This window comes from Phyllostomus discolor, chromosome 12, assembly GCF_004126475.2.
Source record: "Phyllostomus discolor isolate MPI-MPIP mPhyDis1 chromosome 12, mPhyDis1.pri.v3, whole genome shotgun sequence".
NCBI lineage: Eukaryota > Metazoa > Chordata > Mammalia > Chiroptera > Phyllostomidae > Phyllostomus > Phyllostomus discolor.
This window is the reverse complement of record NC_040914.2, coordinates 14,817,283-14,839,823: the sequence shown is the minus strand read 5'-3', so window position 1 is coordinate 14,839,823 and position 22,541 is coordinate 14,817,283. Positions and strand designations below refer to the sequence as shown.

Here is a 22,541-nt window from a genome sequence, read left to right as displayed (position 1 = left end):
TTACTTTATTTTCTACAAGGACAAGTTCATTACTCTTAAAAAACTGGTTATTGCATTTTTAAATAAACACAATTATTTTGTTGTTTGAAAAACCTATAAACTTATTTTAATAAATGACATAATTATAAAGGATAAGTGTTATTTATCAGAAATGGGTCATTATATTTTTGTAAAAATATTATTTATATTAAAGGTGGAACAATTATATTTAAAGTTAAGATGATCATGAAACAAAACCATGAATGTTACTTTATAAGCTAGTTTATTTAAAAAGCCTAAGAAAGTTCATACTACATACACATGAATTAACAAAACGTAACCAAGCTAATACCTGGGTAACTACTTGAGTCAGGAAACAGTTTATTGCCAGAGACCTAGGGCTGCATGGAGAAGAAACTAAGGCCCCAGAAGCTGCTGAAGAGGAACCTGTGCCCTGGGTGGGAGAGAGGAATGGAGAGAGGATGAGGGTTCAGAGAGGGAGTGGCTTTGGGGGCTCCAGGAATGCTGAGCTAAGGCCTTCCTTCCCCTGTGGGGTGCCATCCAGGGACCCAGAGGTCCCTGGGTAGGTTGGGCATCCTCCCTGCTGCTACATTCCTCAGCTGGGGCCTGAGGGAGAGGGAAACGGAGGCCATGGCCCAGGAAGAAAGCTGTTTACCTGGAAGGGTGTGAGTGTGTTAGTAACTAGAAGAGAAGACAAGATTCCAGAAGGCCAAGGGGAGATCAGTAAAACAGGCCCAGGTGAGTCCTGCGTGAGGGCCAGGACCCAGGGCTGAGTGTCAGGTTCAGGAACTGTGATAAGAAGTCATGTCTCTCAGGGAAACACTGATCAAAACAGCAATGAGATTCCTCAAACATTAAAAGTAGAATAATCCCTGGCTGGTGTAGCTCAGTGGATTGAGCACGGGCTGCAAACCAAAGTGTTGCAGGTTCAATTCCTAGTCAGGGTACATGCCTGGGTTGCAGGCCATGACCCCCAGCAACCACACATTGATGTTTCTCTCTCTCTCTTTCTCCCTCCCTTCCCTCTCTAAAAATAAACAAATAAAATTTAAAAAAAGAAAGAAAGTAGCACTTTAAAGCTTAAAAAAAGGTAGAACAGTACCCAGTAATTATACTTTTGATTATTTATCCAAAAAAATGTAAACACTAATTCAAAAAGAAATATGATCCTTTATGTCCATTGCAGCATTGTTAACAATAGCCAAATATTGGAGCAACCTAGTTGTCCATCAATAAATGAATGTATAAAGTAGATGTGATATGTATATGCCATATATGTTTATTACATGTAAATACACATGTATACATAAAATAAAATGGAATATAAATCAACCATAACAAAGAATGAATTTTGCCATGTGTGACAAAATGGATGGTGTGCAGGGTATTATTGTAAGTAACATAAGTCTGACACAGAAAGACAAATACTGTAAGATGTTACCATATGTGAAATCTAAAAAGGAAGACAAATAAACAAACAAAACAAAAACAGACTCATGGATGAGGAGAATAAACTGCTGGAGTCCAGAGAAATGTGGGTGGGAAGATGATCAAAATAGCTGAAAGAGGTTACAGCATGCAAACTTCCAGTTATAAAATTAATAAGTCTCTGGGGTGTACCAAACAGCATAGAGAATGTAGCCAGTAATTTTTCAATAATTTTGTATGGCAGCAGAGGGTAACTAGACATACCGTGGAGATCACTTTGTAATGTAAATAAATGTTGAGCCAATATGTTGTACATCTGAAACTGCTAGAATACTGAAAGTGAATTATACTTCAATTTAAATAAAGACTTACAAATACAATGAGATTCCATTTCACACGCACTGGGGTGACTATCAGCAAAAACCAGAAAATAGCAAGTGTTGGAATGCTTGTTCTCCATTGGTGGAAGTGTAATATGGAACAGCTGATTTGGAAAAGAGTATGGCAGTGCCTCAGAAAGTTACACACAGAATTACCATGTAAGTCAGCAATTCCACTTCTGGGTACATACTCAGAGTAACTGGGAGCAGGTTCTCAAGTAGATGTTTGCACACACGTATTCATAGCAGGTTTATTCACAATAGCTAAAATGAGAATGCCATCCTAGTGTCTATTGATGGATGAATGGGTGAGCAAAATGTGGTATAAACAGACAATGGAATATTACTCCACCTTTAATAGAGAAAATTCTGTAATACGCTACAATATGGATAAGCCTTGAGGGTGTGATACTGAGTAAAATAAATCAAGCACAAAATGTAACTACTTTATAATTCCAATTATACAAGGTACTCAGATTAATCAAAATTATTGAGACACAAAGAGTAATAATGGTTGTCAGGGCCTGGAGGAAAAGAGAGTAAAGATATTTTTAAAAATTTAGCGGGTAGTGTTTCAGTTTCATAAGGTGAAAGGAGTTCTGGGGATGGGTGATGGAGAAGGCAGCACAACAGCATGCGTGTATTTAATACCATTAAACTGCACCTTAAGAGGCTTAAAATAGAAAATTCACATTATGTGTATTTTATCACCATAACAAGTTTTAAATATTTTGTCTCCAAATGTGAATTCAAGCACATTTGTTTTGTGCTTGAATGTGTCAGTGGTATTGTTGCATACAGAATGAAGACCATCCTAAGCACATCATTTGGCTCTCTTGGTGGCCAGAGTGGTTGGTTTTTAAAGAACTGGTGGCTTGGTTTCCATTCTGTGACTTCGCAGCTCTCAGATCTTCTGAGAGGGTTCATTGTTGCCCTAACCTGAAGCTTGCTCATGGGAGGAAGTTAATCAACTGAGACATTGTTCATGCTCCTTAAAATTGTTCCCTCTGCCTTAACCGCCTCTTAATGCCACGGGTAACTCTCCCTTTTCCTCCTCTTCTGCCATAGACTACATGCTGCAACATTAGAGCACTAACTCGGTTTAATATTTTCAGAAAAGGCAAACATTTCTTAAACACAAGGAGAGCTTCAGTGACCACACAGGGCAGCTGACTTGGGAAGTCCCCACCACTGCTCACTTAAAATGTGTCACTACTCATCACCCCTGTTCTCATTGGTACTGTATTTTACACCTTAGAGTCTTCAACTCGCTGAAGTCTTTGATTTGTCCACCTCTCCAGACTCAATCTCCTTGACCAGTCTTCCCATCTCCACTAGACCTTTCCCTCCTGCCCATTACCTTCAGCGACTGAGAGTCATTGGAGCTTTGGACCTCCTTTTCCACAATGTGCTTCTGAGAGGCTCAGAGGCCCCAAGACCAACAGCCTGGAACTAAAAAAAGTGCTTAAAAACAGGAAATAAACCCACAAACCACACTCTCTGTATTAATTGTGTACAGAACTTCCACTGTTAATGTAGGATATTCTCAAAAGCCTCAAGGCTTTTAAGCCTAAGCTTTTTTTTTTTTTTGCTTAAAAAATCTGTGAGATCATATGGTATTTGTCCTAAACAGATTTTAACCTAATCAACAAAACAAACAAGAAAGCAAAATATAACCAGAGACGTTGAAATAAAGAACAAACTGACAGTAACCTGAGGGGAGTAAGGAAAGGGATAATGGGAAAAAAAGGGAAGGGTTGCCAAGGAATATGAATAAAGGACCCATGGACAAAGTTAAAGTGGGGAAGGGTTGAGGTTGGAGTGGGGGTGGGTGGGGTGGGGGAAAGTGGTGGCGAGAAAACAGAGACAACTGTACTCAAACAATGATAAATTAAAAAAAAATCCGTTTAACTGTATTAAAACCCATAACATTAAATTCACCATCATAACCAAGAGCTCATGTGCAGTTCCATAGTGTTATATATATTCTCATATTTATAAAATAGACCTCTAGCACTTTTTCATTAGTAAAGTTTAAAATAGGTACCCACTGAAAAATGATGCCCCATTTCCTCCTCCCGCAAATTATCTGCCATGACCAATCTACTTTGTTTCTATAAATCAGAATACTTGAGATAACAGTTATAAGTGGAACATACCATTCTTGTCTTCTGACTGCCTAGTTTCACTTAGCATATCTAGAATGATCTTTTTCTAAGGCTAAATAATATTCTGTTATATATGTACATATATATACACATATACATACCATATTTTCTTTTTATATTATTCTGTCTAGGGCTGTTTCTACCTTTTGGTTATTGTGAATAATGGTACAATGAAATAAATTTGAAAATATTTCGTCCATGTGTTTGGACATAAAAGCAGAAGTGAGATTACTGGACCATATGGTAAGTCTATTGATTGATTGATTTCCTTTTGAGAGAGAGAGAAATCAATTTGTTGTTCCACTTATTGATGTATTCATTGGTTGTTTCTTGTATGTGCCCTGACAAGAGATCAAACCTGTCACTTTGGCATATCAGAACACACCTCTAACCAACTGAGCTCCCAGGCTAGGGTTGATAAGTCTATTTCTTATTTGTAGTGAAAGCTCTAAACTGTTTTCTACCATAGCCGTACCGGTTTGCATTTTCATCAGCTGGGCCTGTGTTCCAATTTCTCCACATCTTGCCAACCCAGGTCACTTTCTGTTTTTTTGATAGTGACCATTCTAAAGGGTGTGAGGGAACATTTCATTGTTGTTTGGATTTGATTTCTCTAAAAATTAGTGATGTTGGGCATCCATGCATATGCTTGTCTTCTTTGGAGAAATTTTTATTCATGTGTTTTTTTCAGTTTTAATCAGATAATTTGACTTTTTGTGTTATTGAATTGTAGGGTTTCTATATATGTCCTAGATGTTAACCCTTAACAGATATATGTGATTCGTAAACGCTACTTGTTATTCTATTGTTTCTATTATACTCATTGGATGACCAGTTGTTTTTAAGCTTGATGTAGTCTTAATCTCATATCCTCTTTGTTTTCTGAGCTTTTGGTATCATGTCCAAGACATCATTGCCAAAATCAACGTCAGTAAGCTTTTCTTCTGTGTTCTGTTTTCTGTAAGTGCATAGTTTTAGGTCTTACGTTTAGATCTTTATTCCATTTTGAGTTAATTTTTGTGTGTGTGGTATAAAATTCTTTTACATGTGAATATGCAGTTTTCCTAACACCTTTTGTTAAAGTCTGTCTTTCCCCCATTGAGTGGTCTTGGCACTTTTATTAAAGATCATTGGACCATATAGAGGAAGATTTATTTCTGGGCTCTCTGTTCTGTTCCATTGGCCTATGTGTTTGTCTTTAGGGTAGGAATACTCTATTTTAACTTTAACTTTATAATGTGTTTTTAGATCAAGAAGTGTAAGCCACTAATTTTGCTTTTTTTGAAGATTACTTTGGGTCCTCAGGGTTCCAGAAGATATTACATGAATTGAGACTATTTTCCATTTTTTTTTTAAAAAAATCATTGTGATTATAATACATTGCATTGAATCTGTAGATCACTTTGGGTAGCATGGGCAGTTCAGTAATACTAAAGCTTCCAATCTATGATTTTGTCATTTATGAGAATGAATTTTCAAAGAAGCAGTTGTTGTGGTTTCCTTCCCTGTGATATTTTTGTATTAAACCCACTCCTGCCACACTTGGTCTCTCACGGGGGTGAGGACAGGACAGGACAGGACAGGGGTTGCAAGGCTTCACAGCCACATGCTGTGTGAGGAGTCTGAGCAAGCTGGACTCTTTCCCTGCTCCTTCCATTTTTTTTCTCTCCAGTTTAGTTATGTGTTAACCCCATGGGGCCTCTATTCTGTGGTCTATTCTCTTCTGACAACTGAGCTCATAGGAACAATTCTGCCCAGTGCCAGTAAGAAACTTATTCAATAGAAAACATCTGTTTTAAGAACGTTCACAATGGCTTTATTGGACACATCACTTACTTCTCAGAAATATTTGAAAGTCATCCACAAGAAATATAGTCAAATGGTCTATTAAAAATTCTAAAACTTTGTCTTCCATAAATGAAGTAGCTAAATTCTTGGAGGATAGAATGGAGGTGTCTGTTAGCCTCAATCCCAGAAATGACTTTAGACCTGAAAAGTTGGCTTCTTACAGGGTCACAGATCTGACCTGAGCAGGATCCATAGCCTTTGGAAGTGCTCTTGATTAAGGACACTGCTCACTGCTCCATTTTCATTCCAATGTCACCACCCTGGGGCCAAATTGTCTGGAAGGATGTGTCAACAGAAATGTCCAAGGAGGGGAGAGGTAATAGGAGCCTCCTCCAGAACTGGGACCATGAGCAGCTACAACTGTGGGGACAACGCTTACCCTGTTTAAGTACCTAGAACTGTAACGGAGTAGCTTTTAAAAATCTTTTTAAAGTGAGAAAAGAGAACATTGTGAAATGTTTCTAAACTGTGGTAGGCACTATCATTGCCCCTTACAGATATTCTGAGTTTTATCTCTCGAACCTGTGACTTACGTTTTTTGGCAAAAGCCACTTTGCCCATGTGATGAAGATGTAGGTAGTGAGATGGAAAAATTACTCTGGATTTTCTAGGTGGTCCCTCCATGTAATCCCAAATGTTCTTTGAGGAGGGGAGGAGAGAGAGACAGAGGGAGGGAGGGAGGGAGGGAGAGAGAGAGAGAGAGAGAGAGAGAGAGAGAGAGAGAGAGAGAGAGAGAGAGAGAGAGAGAGAGAAACTAAATGACATAAAAAAGAGCAATTGTGACCATGGGTACAGGGGAAGAAAGGCATGTGTTCTCATAGGAAAACATGAGCCAAAAATGAGAACAGCCTCAGAAACTGGAAAAGGCAAAATCAGATCCCCTGTAGAGCCTGAGGAGGAAGAAGGGTCCTGATGACACACAGTGTGATTTCAGCACAGGGGGGCCCATTTCAGACTTCTGGTCTCCAAGACTCAGTGAATGCCTTATTTCCTCAGATGCACGTTGGAGACATACAGATGACCATCTGCTCACTCCTTAGTCCCTTGTCTGAAATTTCCTCCACAGCTCCCATAGGATGGCCCATTGGGGCATAGGAAATAGTTAAGGTCTCCTCAAAAACATTTGTGGGAACACTGAACAAATAACATGTGTGGTAAATAACCAATGATTTTGTAGAGGCCTGGAAGGACCCTAACCACCAACATTGTTCCAATTCCACATACATTTTCACCTTACTTGTAAGCAAGAATATACATAAATCTTTCAAAGATATCATCTCCTAGAATCTCTTTTTTAATTGTTGTTCAAGTACAATTGTCTCCATTTCCCTCCACTGCTTCCTGCCACTCCACTTATCTCCACCTCCCACTCTTGATCCTAACCCACTTTGGCTTTGTCCATGTGTCCTTTATACACGATCCTTCATGACCCTTCCCCTTTTTCTCTCTGTTATCCCCTCCCCAGTTCCCTCTGGTTACTGTCAGTTTTTTCTTTATGTCAATGTCTCTGATTATATTTTGCTTGCTTGTATGTTTTTTTAATGGTAAAAAATTTTAAGTTGATGTTTATTTTCTTTTTTTTTATTGTTGTTCAAGTACAGTTGTTTCCATTTTCACCTCACCATGCCCCCTGCCCCACCCATCCACACTTCCCACCTGAGAATCTACCTTCTTTGGCTTTGTCCATGTATCCTTCACAGATGTTCCTTGATGACCCTTCCCCTATTATCACCTGTTATCTTTCTCCCCGTCCTCTCTGGTTACTGTCAGTTTGTTCTTTATTACAGTGTCTCTGGTTGTATTTTGTTTGCTTGTTTGTTTTCTTGGTTAGGTTCTACTTATAGGTGAGATCATATGGTATTTGTCTTTCACCACTTAGCTTACTTCACTTAGCATAATGCTCTCCAGATGCATTCATGCTGTCGTGAAGGGTAGGAGCTCCTTCTTTCTTTCTGCTGTGTAGTATTCCATTGTGTAAATGTACCATAATTTTTTAAAAATATATTTTGTTGATTATGCTACTCCATTTGTCTCATTTTCTTCCCTTTATTCCCCTCTGTCCCGCATACCCTCTTTCATCCCATTCCACTCACCGCCCTCCACTTAGTTCGTGTTTATTGTTGTACATGTAAGTTCTTTGGCTTCTACATTTCTTATATTATTCTTAACCTCCTGCTGTGTATTTTCTATCTACCATTTATGCTACTTATTCCTTGTACTTTTTCTCCCTTTCTCCTCCACCCCCTCTCATGCTGATAACCCTCCATGTGATTTCCATTTCTGTGATTCTGTTTCTGTTCTAGTTGTTTGCTTAATTTGTTTTTATTTTTGTTTTTGTTTTTTAGGTTCAGTTGTTGATAGTTGTGAGTTTGTCATCATTTTACTGTTCATAGGTTTGATCTCCTTTTTTCTTAGATAAGTCCCTTTAACATTTCATATCATACGGGCTTGGTGATGATGAACTCCCTTAACTTGACCTTATCTGGGAAGCACTTGATCTGCCCCTCTATTCTAAATGATAGCTTTGCTGGATAGAGTAATCTTAGATGGAGGTCCTTGCCTTTCATGACTTTGAATACTTCTTTCCAGCCCCTTCTTGCTTGTAAGCTGTTTTTTGTTTTGTTTTGTTTTGTTTTGTTTTTTAGAAATCAGCTGATAGTCTTATAGGCACTCCTTTGTAGGTAACTGTCTTCTTTTCTCTTGCTGCTTTTTAGATTCTCTCCTTAACTTTAATCTTAGGTAATGTAGTCATAATGTGCCTTGGTGTGTGATTCCTTGCATCCAACTTCTTTGGGGCTCTCAGACCTCCCTGGACTTCCTGGAAATCTATTTCCCTAGCCAGATTGGGGAAGTTCTCCTTCATTATTTGTTCAAATAAGTTTTCAATTTCTTGCTCTTACTCTTTTCCTTCTTGTACCCCTATGATTTGGATGTTGGAATGTTTAAAGATGTCTTGGAGGTTCCTAAGCCTCTCTCCTTATTTTTTTGAATTCTTGTTCCTTCATTCTGTTCTAGCTAATTAATTCTTTCTTCTTTCTGGTCCAAACCACTGATTTCAGTCCCAGTTTCCTTCCCTTCACTGTTGGCTCCCTGTGCATTTTCCTTTATTTCACTATTCATAGTTTTCACTTTTTCCTCTATTTGGCGACCATACTCAGCTAATTCTGTGAGCATCCTGATTACCAGTGTTTTGAACTGTGCATCTGATAAGTTGGCTGTTTCTTCATCACTTAGTTGTATTTTTTTCTTGAGCTTTTGATCTTTTCTTTCATTTGGGTAATTTTTGTTTGTTTTGGTATGCCTGTTATGTAGGAAGTGGCAGAGCCTTAGGTATTCACCATGGCAGGGCAACCCAGGTAACTGTGTTGTGATGCTGTATGTGGGGGAGGGATCAGAGAAGAAACAATGGCACTTGGTTAGTGCACTGATGGCTTTCAATTACTTCCCTCACTACCCACAAGCTAATTGGGCCTTTTGGTGCTGATTGCCAGGTGGGTGGTTTTGTGTGTGTTCTAGGACTCTGTGGATCTCTCCAATGAACTCTCCTGTGAGGCTGGGAGTTTCTTCTGCTGCCTCAATCCCCACAGTTTTTTCAGTCAGAGGTTTTGGGGCTTTATTTCCTTGTTCTGGAACCCTGGGTGCCATGGTCTATCGTATCCCCGGTTGTCCTTCCCTGTTTATCTGCACACAAATGTGGGACCACCCACTCTTCTAGCCACCATGTCTCCTGCCCCCATCCTCCAGGCACTGCCTTGCTGCAAGGCCTCTCCACCTGGCTGCCTGTCTCTGCCCCTCCTACTGGTCTGGGCAAATGTTTCTTTAACTCCTTGGTTGTCAGACTTCCATGCAATTCAATTTTCTGTCAGTCCTGGTTGTTTTTTGTTTTTAAATTTGTCGTCGTCCTTCTTTTGGTTGTGCAAGGATGCGCAGTGTGTCTATCTATGCCTCCATCTTCTGAACCATAATCTTTTGACCCACTCATTTAATGATGGGCACATAGGTTGCTTCCAGCACTTGGCTGTTGTAAATTGTGCTGCTATGAACATTGGGGTGCATGGGTTCTTTTGGATTGGTGTTTCATGGTTCTTAGGGTATCATCCCAACAGTAGAATTGCTGAGTCAAAAGGCAGTTCCATTTTCAGATTTCTGAGAAAATTCCATACTGTTTTCCACAGTGGCTGCACCAGTCTGCATTCACACCAATAGTGCACTAGAATTTCCTTTTTTCCCCAACCTCATCAGCACCTGTTGATTGTTGATTTATGATGGCCATTCTCATCTGTGTGAAGTGGTATCTCATTGTGGTTTTAATTTGTATCTCTCTGATAGCTAGTGATGGTGAGAAACCTTTCATATGTCTTTGGGCCCTCTCTATGTCCACCTTGGAGAAGTGTCTGTTCACATCCTTTGCCCATTTTCAACTGGGTTGTTTGTCTTTCTGGAGTGGAGTTGTGTGAGTTCTTTATATATTTTGGAGATCAAGTACTTGTCTGGGTATCATTTGTAAATATGTTTCCCCATATGGTTGGTTCCCTTTTTGTTTTCCTGATGTTTTCCTTAGCCATGCAGGAGATTTTTAGTTTGATGAAATCCCATGTGTTTATTCTCTCCTTTATGTCCCCTGCTCTAGGGCACACATCAGTGAAAACATTGCTGAGTGGAATATCTGAAATGTTCCTGCCTGTGTTCTCCTCTAGGACTTTTATGGTGTCATGACATATATTTAAATCTTTTATCCATGTTGAGTTTATTTTTGTGTAAATTGGTGTTTGAGTTTCATTTTTTTTTTTTTTGCACGTAGCTGTTGAAATCTCCCAACACTATTTGTTAGAGAGTCTATTTTTGCTCAATATTATGCTTCTGCCCCCTTTGTTGAACACTAATTGACCATAGAAACTTGGGTTTATTTCTGGGCTGTCTATTCTGTTCCATTGATTTGTGTGCCTGTTCTTATGCCAGTACCAGACTGTTTTGATTACCATGGCTTTGTAATATCTTTTGATGTCAGATATTGTGATTCCTCCTATTTTATTCTTCTTCCTCAATATTGCTTCAGTTATTCAGAGTCATTTATTTTTCCATATAAATTTTTGAAATGTTTGTTCTATATCTGTGAATTATGTCATTGGTACTTTAATAGGGATTACATGGAATCTATAAATTGCTTTGGGTAGTGTGGACATTTTGATGATGTTGATTCTTCCAATTCATGAACCTGGTATATGTTTCCAATTATTTGTGTCTAACAATATGGAAGGCTTCACAAATTTGTGTGTCATCCTTGCATAGGGGCCATGCTAATCTTCTATCATTCCAATTTTAATATATGTGCTGCCAAAGCAAGCACCACTCAGAATCTTGACTGTGTGGGAAGTGTAAGGACTCCCTAAAAGGCCAGTGGGGTAAAGGCCCCAGATCTTGGGCATGGGGAACCAATGCCTTCACTGTCCTTTGATCACCAGGAGACCCCTGAGGTGCACTCACAACATAGGAAACATTATTAGCTTTTTGTTATTTGCATGAATTCCATGTACCTGTTTCAAAGAGTCCACAAACAAGAAACAAGGTATTGGAAAATAGAAACTACCTTCTGGTTCTGATGAGCTTTTTTTTTTGGCTCTGATTGCCTCCTGAGCATAGAACAAAATCCTAGAGAGACCTGCAGGCTGGTTGCCCTTTTGAAACCAAAGGACCATCAGGAGGCCAGAAAATATGTAAAATCTTGGAGAGAATTAGATGGGAAATTTTAATGATTGGAAAAGCAGAAATGAGAGGAAGTGTATATGTTGTAATCTTGGTTTCAAATGAAGATAAAATGTAGGGAGAAGAGGCAGAAGAGAATATTTTCAGGAAAAGGCTGAGAACTTCAAAGTGAAGGAGAAGTCACAGTCCAACTGCAGAGAAGAGAGTCATTGGAGTTGGTTGAGGGAGGTGGAAAAGAAGAGGCAGCTATTCTTCCAGGTATGGTCATGGTCTTAAGAGGCAGGATGGCTTTTTGAAAGAAACAATAATGTACTTGGAGGCTTGGAGGACTTCCTTTGATACTGGGACCAAACACTTAATTAGGGGAAGTCCATGGAGGAGGCATGCACTCCTATAGATGAAGGGAAAAAATTAAACAAGAAACTGTCAAAAAACAAAACAAAACAAAACAAAAACACCGGTAAGCAGGGTTGGGGTTGTAGTAGTGCTGGGATGGAAGGAGACAATGTGTCCCTCAACAGAGGTAGCCAGAGAAACATGTGGGCTCTAACCATGTGAGTGCAGGAACTTGCCTTTTAGGACTTTGTAGTCCCAGGTAAGGGGCAACAAGGCCTTTGGAGGGGTGTGAGAGAGAGACTGGAGGCCACTGAGGGACCAGGAGCCTGGGTAGCAAGGACAGATGAGAGGGTGCAAAAACCATACAGGTAAACTGAAGCAGAAGAGGCGGGAGGAGATTGCAAGGAGAGAGGAATTCTGGGAGTGAATGTCAGATCTGAAGAGGGTTTTAAAACTTCATTCTGGGAAAACAGTGGGAAAGGCAGGTGGATTGGTGTTGAGGGGAGTGTGCCAACCAGAGTTCAGGGATCTTGGTTTCTATAAAGGATTGCAGGCCAGGGTTTTCAGTGAGTGACTTTGTCTAGGGGTAGACTGGTGCTGCTTGTTCCCCAAGGTGGATGTGGTTCTAGCAGTTTCATCTTGGCCTGGAAACACCTTAGGAGCACAAAATGTTACCTTTCCAGTACCCTAAAACTTCTGACCCTAAAGGCTGCAGTTGACTGTAAATGTCCATAAAAAAGTCATGAAAGGCACAGAGTGGAGGCCAGGGAGCAGCCTGGCAGTGGGGATTGTGGTACCTGATGGAGGGGGAGTGAGGCAGGGTGTTCTTGAAGTTTGCTGAGCTTAAGAGATTGAGAAAAAAGGTGAGTGAGGGTTGTGGACTCAGGACTTCAGGTACTTGCAGGGACTCTGGCACTTTTGGTGCCCAGCCCAGGACTACCTGGGCTACAGTGTGATACCCAGATGGTAGCTGCTTGTCTGGGCTTTGGGGAATGTCAGAGAGGTCATGCTATGACCCAAGGCTAGCTGCCACCATCACTAAGCCCGGGCCACTCCATAAAAGAAAAAGGCACACTGAGTGTTTGTAAGTGAGTCTGTGCACAGGCTTTTTAAAAGGAGGCATGAATTTCACAAGCCTGCTATTTCACCTGGATGGAGTCCCTGCTGAGTCAGATGGGGTAGGGTCTCAGGGAATCATCAGGGCGGGGTGAGCAGTGTTGGGCAGGTTAAGGCAGATTTAAATTTGTTGCCCACCTGCATGCAGATTGGCGGCAAGGCTCAACACAGAGATACGGGCCACCCTTGCCTTTATGCCACCCAGCTCAGGTTTTTTCCTAATTTCTCTGGTTCTTTATGGGCTGCTGTCCCTTTGCTGGAACTTAGAGTGAGTGTCTGTGAGCAACTGTCTATGTGTGGGTCCTTTGAGAGGACACATGTGTTTCCAACAGCCCCGCACTTCACTGGGACAGAATCCCCACCAGTTTCCACAGCCAGCTGCTGTGGGGACTCCTATTCCTTGTACTGGGGCCTTAGGCAGGAGAGCTTTCTATGGGGCTAGGATCATTCACTCCCTAGAGGACTTCTGCAGCCAAGATATTTTTCCTGATTCTCAACCACCACACATGGCTTTGGGACCATCCTGTTTTATGTTTTCATTAGTCTTATCAGTCTAGTCCTGGTTACTTTTTTATATCCATAGTTATATTATAGTTTTTGTCAACTAGTCTTCAGATGGCTTTTAGGTTTATTGCTCTATAATTTACTTGTTGTTGTGATATGGTTGTAGGAGGAGGAGAGCACAGTATTTTCCTGCTCCACCATCATGATCTGAACGTCTGTAGGAATTCCCCCGGATCTTTGCTCCTTTATCTCTCTGTTAAGTCTATTAGTGACACCATCATTGACCTTTCATAGCTTTTGTTTCTAAAGGCACTATGTTAAGAGCTGTCTGTTACATCTTTGCACACTAGCTTGCACTCTGATAGTGCAGCTTATTAGGGTTATTACTCCCACAATGCTTTTGATGGCTACGTGCTGGCCTCTGTAATTCTCAGATTCTATCGCCCTTGTTGCTACTACAAAGTTTTGTTCTGTAACAGGACCTCCTGTTTTCAGTTCTGATCTCTTGAGGATATCCACCACGTGCATTTCAGTGACACAGTTTCTTCACCAGTTGGACCTCAACAGCACACCTGAGGCTCTTACTTGGGTTTAGGGTTTCCAACTAATATAGGAGATGCATCTCAGTATGTCCCCTTTTCTGAAGTTTATGATTCTCAATATCACTGTAAGAGTGCCCTGCACTTGAGTTCTGAGGCTCACCATCAGAGTTAGCACAATACCCAGTGGCTAAAAGAAACTTCCTTCATAAGACTCTCCTGACATCAACACTAGCTACACATGTGGAGTTCCAAGGCCACCCAGACTTTTGTCCAATGAACTACTTCAGGTCTTTCCACAACCCCAGTGGGTTGAGTATTTTGCCAAAATGACTCATAGAGCTCGACAAAATTCCATATTTATGATTATAGTTATATCACAGCAATGTAATACAATTTGGAACTAACAAAAAGAGAGACATATAGAGCTATGTCATTGAGAATTCCACTAGTGAATCAGCCAATGTCTTCTCTTAAAGGAGGCAGGACACACCATGCTCAGCCACATTGAAGGTTTTAACAACCAAAAGCTCACCTGATCACTAGTGTCCAGAATGTTCATTGGGTTTAATTTCATAGGCAGTTGTGACTGACATGGGCAATGGTATTGAATTTGGTCTGTATTTTCACTTGTTTATCTGGATGTCAGGTCTGCTGAAAGCCTAATCTATTAACCACATGGTTCATATTTTAAGTGACCAGTTCCCATTCTGAGTTGTGTTGTTAACATGAGCTCGGATGGGATCCAAAGAGTCCTGAATACAAATTGTTGGTAAAATTTCCTGGGCTTGATAGACCACACAATGAAGTTGACAACTCCAGAATTCTATCAGTTTAGCGGAAACTTAAGAATTATGTAGAACAGGGAAGTGTGGATAGGGGTATTGCTTTGAGACCCAACCCAGATAAAAAGAACAAATTTTTCATGTTATTTCTTTGCAAGGAGCCAGCCTGTTACAAGAGTCAACATGCTTTTGAGAATAAGGGGGAGGTAAAGCAGAAAGACTCCTAGGGAATTTATGGGAACAATGTATGTATTGGCCAAGATCTAGCCTGGGGGACAGGCATCAGCCATATCACAGAACAGTCTCTGCTTCACCATCCATCAATCCTGACTGACTTTAAAACCTCGTATGCCCCTTCTTCTGCAAGGTGCCATGAGTGGTCAACCAGGGGCTTCAAAGCAGAAAACACACTGAAGACACAGTCTAGACCAAAAATACAGACACATGAAAGAAATAAACAAATTAAATAAAGCCAATCGATACTAGTCAAAAATTTTTATCATACCTCTTGAGACCAGAATCAGTATGCTAACAAGAATCAAAAGTTTAAGAGGCACTCAAGTGAGCCTCAGAGCACAGGTTCAAAATCATTCCTTTGCCAATATATTTACAATTTATCAAGAAACATATATTTGTTTTTTAAATTTTGTTTATTAATGTATGTATTTAATTTTTTGAATGGAATTCATTGATTGAATGAGGTGATGTCGGTTAATATAATACTACAGGTTTCAGGTAGACTACTCTGCAATCTGTCCCCTGTATGTGTTATTGTGTGTCTATCATTCCAAGGAAAGTATCCCTCCCTAAATATTTGTCCCCACTGTACATACTTTCTGCCTCCGCGATCCACATTTTCTTTGACAGTCAGTCAGCACACTGTTGTCTGTGTCCATGTTTCTTTCTATTGTTCTTCAAATTATTGTGAAATTCTTTGAATATGTCAAATAAAAGACCTTAAGTTCTTGCTTTCTTTGTGTTTTATTTCTTCTTAAGAACTTCAGGGGAGGGCTTGAATTCTGCATCTTGTGGCTGGTGGGAAACAAAATCTCCTCCATAATCGGAAATCTTGTCAGAATCTCTTTGACACCTTTCATTTTCTTGAAGGCAGTTTATGTGTGAACAGCAGTTCTTCACCTTTCACCAAAAAACGTTCATACTTTTGAAGTTCTTCAGCAAATTCCAGCTGTGGGCCAGTTTCACACCAGAGTTTCTGGTGTGTTTGGCACCGTTCACTACATCTTTGTTTGATCTGATGTGGAAGCAGACTGCTTGTTTGATGCTCTAGATATTAGCTGACATATTTCAAAGCAAAGTCACTTGCCTCACTGCAACATTCCATCCAATTCATAAAATATGAAGTCAAAGTGGTTGATGGGGCAACTGTCTTCACTCTTTCTTGAACAGGCTGCTTAATGATTTTGGAGCTCCTACCTCCATGGTTTTCTTTATTTCATTTCTTCTTCTGTTTCCCCTTGACTCAAAACATGAAAAAGAATTCAGTGACTCATCAGTTCACGTTGAAGTTTTTGGATACTCTGCAAAGAGTTGCAGTGGAATGCTTTCTCTCATCCAAATGCTATCTTCATGAGAACCCAAGTTTATCTCCAGATGAGTGGATGTCCAAATTACCTGGGAATGTTAGAGATCTTCTCACACATGTAGCCTGGTCAAAATTGGAAAAGCATATTTGGCCTTGTAATTGACTCCAAGACCATTGTGGCATTGCAGTGTGCCTTGGAACATGTGTTAAAAACCGCTGCTTCTAGGGGTAGAGAAAGAAGCTCAGAACTCAGGCTGGTGGTCCTGATGGACAGGCCAAATGGGATAGAGCAGCAAGGACAAGGTGAAGAGGGGAATTCAGATCCCACTAAGGCTTGAAATTTATAGGCTGAGCAAAGAATGGAGAATGACATGAGGTCTCTGGGGAGACAGAAAGATTGAGCTGAGTGTCAGAGCCAATTCCAAAAAAGGAAGTAAGTTTCCCTGGATCAGTTGGTAGGAGCCTTGTCCTCATACTGAAAGGTTGTTGGTTGGATAGCCTGTTCCCGTGCTCGTGATTCTTGATCCAGGTGCATATGGAAGGCAACCCATCAGTGTTACTCTTTCACATCAATGTTTCTTTCTTTTCTTTCCTTTCTGCCTTCCTCTCTGTCTAAAATGCAGGGCCAAAATGTCCTCAGGAAGGTTAAAAAATAACAAAAGCAGAAGCAAACTTTAAAAGCAGGATGTGGGTGAAGCGTTATTGTTTGGTGCCAAAAGAGGTTTCCTGAACTGCCATGGGGGGAAATGGCTGATGACAAGCTGGTGGAGGTGACAGAAAGACACGTCAAAGACAGTTTTTGGAGCTGGGGCAGGCTTCGCAGTTTCAGTTCTTCAATGACTGAGACTGCACAGTTGCTGGAAGTTGGGTCTGGGTCTGGTGATTGCAGTCCTTCTCTTCCTGGGTCAGAAAGGCAATGTTGACCTCCAAATTCCAGTCACACTGCAGCCAATTTTTCATGAAAGCAGATGTTTACATTTATAAGAAGAACTTATGGAGATCCTGTAGGAAGGCTGAAGAAAATGCCTGTGCAAGGTGAGGGGTCAGGGTAGGGCTGGATGGTGAAAAGACCTTGGATTGTTCAGAACCAAGATTAACATAAAAATAGGAAGAGGGTTGGCAACAGTGGGTCAAAATCTAGGAAAAGTGGAGAGTATAGCATGTATTTTGGGGCTTGTGGTTTGGGGTAGGGTGTCCAAGCCTAAAAGTCCTGGGCTGGGGAAACCAGATTAAGCTAGAAGATGCAGAGAGTGAAGATGTGGGTGTTGAGGGACAAAAAAGAGTTTGAAGTATGTGCAGCCAGAACAATCCAGACACATGCAGTGGATGTGAGATCAAGTGGTAGAAGGTTCTTGACTGTGGAGACCCCACAAGAACCTGGAGAGGATGAGTCAGGATGTAGGGATAAAGTAAGGAGGAAGGTGGAGAGAGGGAAAGTATTATAGAAAATCCGAGCGGGGAATTCCAAGGATAGGAATAACCACAGGGCTTGATACTGTTGACCACACTGTTCTTTCCTCAGGCAAAAAGTGGCCTCAGTGGAGTCCCACAGTGTTGAAACTGTGGGTCTGAAAGGTCCCTTTAGGATGGCAGTGGGGCTTGTCAAGTCCACACCATTCCATGGCCAAGGTCTGTCCTTACACTTCTGTGGAGGAGAGTGGGGGGCAGTTCCTAAATGCAGAGCTTCGTGTTCCCCCTTTCCTGACCTCAGCTTGTTGTTTGAAGTCTTCTGGCCCCAAGAACCTGCTCAGGGCCCTATTCAATGCGTGGACTTCCCTGTGGCATCCATTTCCTGTCTGCTCCTCCATCTTGTCATTTTTCTGCAAGTGTGGAAATCCCCTTTACCTGCGCCGAGATCTGCACTCATGGCCACCACCCTCTGCTCTCCATTCTGAAGCAGGAGGTTTTTAAAGCTGACTCAGGACTTGACTTCATAGTTTTGTCTTTGAAACTTTTCTCTCTGGTAAATCCCCTGAGTGTTCACAGCACAGACACCTCCTGCCCATGGAGGTGACGTCCCAGCTCCTGGTGGTGGGTTCCCTGGGGTTTCGGGACCCATCTGCTGCTCAGAGCCCAGGCCAGGGACTCAGATCCCAAATGGGAAGGAAGTCACCGCAGGACCAGAAGCCACACCACATTCTCATAGGACAGTGTTTCATTTTCTTGGTTTCAAGCTTGCGTTTCTAATCAGGGATGTGGAGGTGGTATGGCTATGGAAGCTAAGTTGAGAAGCAAAATGCCATGGTCCCTGGTAGTTGAAGGAATATTCCTGGCAGTGCAGGAATAAGTCCGGGGAGCAAATTACAGCAGACTGTGTGTCCTCCTGAAGTTCGTTATTTTAACATATGAAATTCATGTGTAGTGATGAAGCCACAGTTCTCTTCTTAGAATTCCTCATGGGGTATCATCTCATAAAAATAATATGTCAGGTTGTCTTCTAAGCATTCACAAAGATCATCTAAACAGGAGGTAGCCTCATTAGCAGAGATTAAACCACAAACACCTGTGCTGGTTGGCGACGACGCATCATCCTTCTAAAATAATATGTGATGTCCCTTCGTAAAACAGTCATATTTACCCGGTTGTACGCAGCTGAAGATATCTTGCCAAGTAGAAACATCAGCATCTGGTTGATTAGAAAGGTACACAGTGGGTCCAAGACAATCAGGGCTTGCTCCATTCCACGTGCCTCTAACTGATGTCTTCCAATATCCAAGATCTTATCCGTGAAATATTTAGCTAAAGTATATACTGCGTTCTCCATGCCCAGGTCCTTTCCAAATGAAGTTCACAGCTCTAAACGAAGAATGTCACCCTTCCTTCCACTGGTTTTGTGGCCAGGAGTGACATCACTGTGGAGAGTCAGCCTCTTTTATAAAGGAGTACTGGGCAAGCTCCTCCTTCCAAAGAAGTCTTGGCCAATGGGTGTGTGCCACAACACCAATAACCACTTGTTGTCTTGAATTAGTTTCTTCTGACACAGAACTATTTTAACAAACCAGAGCCTTTGTTTTCTAAGCTGATACATGAAAGACATTCTCCCCTTGATGGAAGGAAGAAGAACCAAACTCAAATTCTTTATAAGTTTATTTTTGTTATTTAAACTTATTTACAGAATCAACTTTATTGTTCAGCTTAACATACGTGAAATTTTGTTTCTAAAAATTTCTCATCAATAATAGTTTACAGCTTTTCTCATCTTGCTCACTTTGTCTCTTCTTAACTCATTTAGAAATAAGCAAATTTAGAACAGTCCATTTCTCTTCAGTTTTCTTTTAAAAAAATGTTTCCTTACATTATACCTTCTATTACTAAACATATGCTAATTCTTTTTAATTTAATTCAAATTCTTTGCTCCTAGGTGCTTTAATCTCTAGGGATTCCTAACAAGGAAGCAACTCAGATCCTTTATTTAGTAAATATATGATTATCATAACTCTTAAAAACAGCTTCTTTCATTGGCAAATATATGTACAATTCTTAAAGAAACATTATTTTTGTTTTAAAAACTTTTTTTTTACTGACGTACTTATTTAATGTCTTTGAATGGAATGAACAGAGGTGATGTTGGTCAACAAAATAATACAGCTGTCAGGTAGACCAGTCTACAGTATATCCCCTGTATATTGCACTGTGTGTCCACCATCCCGAGGAAAGTCTCCTCCCACCACCATTCATCTCCTCTCTACCCTTTTTATGCCTCCCCCACCTGCCTTTTCTTCAACAGTCATGCATCTTTCTATTATTCTTCAAGCACCATTAAATTCTTTCAAGTGTTATTGTTTGGAGCCAAAGAGGTTTCCTGAACTGCTGTGGTGGGGGGCAGAACTGGCCAATGACCAGCTGTGAAAGGTGGCAGAAAGACACGTCAAAGACAGTTTTTGGAGCTGGGGCAGGCTTCGCAGTTTCAGTTCTTCACTGGCCAAGACTGCACAGCAGCTGGAAGCTGGGTTTGGGCCTGATGATTGCAGTCCTTCCCTTGCTGGGTCAGAAAAGCAATGTTGACTTCCAAGGTTCCAGTCACACTGCAGCCAATTTTTCATGTAAGTGGATGTTTACATTTATAAGGAGAACTTATGGAGATCTTGTAGGAAGGCTGAAGAAAATGCCTGTGCAAGGTGAGGGGTCAGGGCAGGGCTGGAAGGTGAAAAGACCTTGGAGTGTTCAGAACCAAGATTAACCTAAAAATGGGGAGAGGGGTAAATGCAGTGGGTGAAAAACAAGGAAGAGTATAGAGTGTAGTGTGCAGAGCCTCCAAGCATGTAGCACGTTTGTGGCTTGGGGTAAGGTGCCCAAGCCTAAAAGTCGTAGGCTGGAGAAACCTGATCAATTGGGAGGCAGACAGTGATGAGGTGGGTGTTGGGGGTCAAAAAGGAGTATGGGATGTGCGCTGCTGAGAAGAATCATGACAAATGAGGTGGTGTGAGACCAAGGGGCAAGCAGTTCTTGATTGCTGGGAGCCCAGAAGAACATGAAAAGGACAGGTGGGGATATAGGGACAAAGTAAGGGGAAAAACCAAGGACAGGACAAGTACCATAGAAAGTCATGGAGTTGAGTTCCAAGGGTAGGAATCACTTTTCAGGGGTTGACACTGCTTGTCTAGCCTTTTCTTTGCTCCTGCCAAAAGTGGAATGAGTGGAATCCCACTCTGTCAAAACTGGAGGTCTGAAGGGTCCCGTTAGGATGGCAGAGGGGCTTGTCAAGTTCACACTGTTCCCCAGCCAAGGTGTGTCCTTACACTTCTGGGGGAGGTTTCTGACACAGAGAGGTTCATGTTTCCCCCTTCCAGACCCTAACCTGTTCCTTGAGACTTGCCGCCCCAAGAAGCTGCTCAGGGCCCTTGATGGCTTCGACTTCCCTGTGGCAGCCATTTCATGTCTGCTCTGCCATCTGGCTGATGTCTGTCTGCAAGTGTGGAGATTCCCCTTTCCCTGTGCTGGGAAGTGTACTCAAGGCCACCTCCTCTGCTCTCCATACTGAAGCGGGAACATTTTTTCACTTTTTAAAATTGTTTTTCAAGTACAGTTGTCTCAATTTTCCTTCCACTATCCCCCGACATTCTGGCCATCCCCATTTCCCACCTTTCATCCTAGCCCCCTTTGGTTTAGTCCTTGTGTACCTTATGCATGTTGCTAAAAACCATTCCCCATTTACCCTTCATTATCCCCTACGACCCCCACTCTAGATACTGGCAGTCTCTTCTTAATTTCAGTGTCTCTGATTCTATTTTGAAACAGGAGGCCTTTATAGCCTCCTGAGGACTGGATTCTAGAGGTTTACTTTGAAACTTCTCTTTCTGCTAAATCCCCAGAAGCTCACAGTTCAGACTAGCCTTGCCCCATGGAGATGTCCTCTCGACTGCTGGGGGGTTCCCTCCAGATTGGGACCCCACCACTGCTGAGAACCCAATCAGGGACTCACCTCCCAAATGGGAAGGAAGTCACCACAGAACCACAATGACACCACGTATTTGTTGCATAAATCTTTTATTTTCTTGGATTTAAGGTGGCTTTCTTGTCAGGGAGGTGGAATTGGTGTGGCAATGAAACCTAAGCTCAGAATCAAAATTCCATGGTCCCTTGTAGTTGAAGGTGCAGGGCAGGAACAAGTTGGGGAGGATAATAAACGGGAGACTGTGTGCTTTCCTGAAGACCATGATTTTAACATCCCCTATTTTTCTGGAGTGAGGAAGCCAGACTGTCCTCTTAGAATTCCTCAGGGGGTGTCATCTCCTAAAAATAATATGTCAGGTTGTCTTGTAAGCATTCACAAGATTGTCTAAACACACGCTGGCTTCATAGGCAGAGATTAAACCAGAAACAGTTCTGCCAGGATGAATTTAGGTGACATTGGCCAATAAAACAGTGCAGCTTTCAGGTGAACCAGTCTACAGTATGTCCCCTTTGTTGCATTGTGTGTCCACCATCCTGAGGAAAGTCTCCTCCCACCAGCATCACTTACCCTTTTCTGCCTACTTTGTACCCTTTCTACCCTTCCTCTCATTTCTACTGTTTTCCTGCTTCCTCACCCATCTGTCCTTCAACAGGCAGCACACTGTTGTCTGTGTCCATGTTTATTTCTCTTATTCCTTATGTTATCATTATATTCTTTCAATGCATCAAGAAAAGACCTTAGCCTCTTGCGTTCTTGGTATTTTTATTCTCTCTGAGAACTTCAGGGAATTGCTCAA

At 41.4% G+C, this 22,541-nt stretch overlaps 2 long non-coding RNA genes and 1 other non-coding gene across 3 annotated transcripts; 1 reads left to right on the top strand and 2 right to left on the bottom strand.

Annotated features, from left to right (window-relative positions):
- The first annotated feature begins 4,050 nt into the window (after window positions 1-4,050).
- Window positions 4,051-6,417, top strand: LOC118497497. The gene is made up of 2 exons (XR_004900021.1): window positions 4,051-4,219; window positions 5,988-6,417. It is a non-coding gene; the product is annotated as an uncharacterized LOC118497497 (long non-coding RNA).
- Window positions 6,418-11,068: 4,651 nt separating this feature from the next.
- Window positions 11,069-11,171, bottom strand: LOC114511763. The gene has a single exon (XR_003685732.1). It is a non-coding gene; the product is annotated as a U6 spliceosomal RNA (small nuclear RNA).
- Window positions 11,172-13,179: 2,008 nt separating this feature from the next.
- Window positions 13,180-21,731, bottom strand: LOC118497578. Its single transcript, XR_004900111.1, has 2 exons — window positions 21,149-21,731; window positions 13,180-18,056 (listed from the first exon to the last, which is right to left on the bottom strand). It is a non-coding gene; the product is annotated as an uncharacterized LOC118497578 (long non-coding RNA).
- Between the last annotated feature and the right edge of the window lie 810 nt (window positions 21,732-22,541).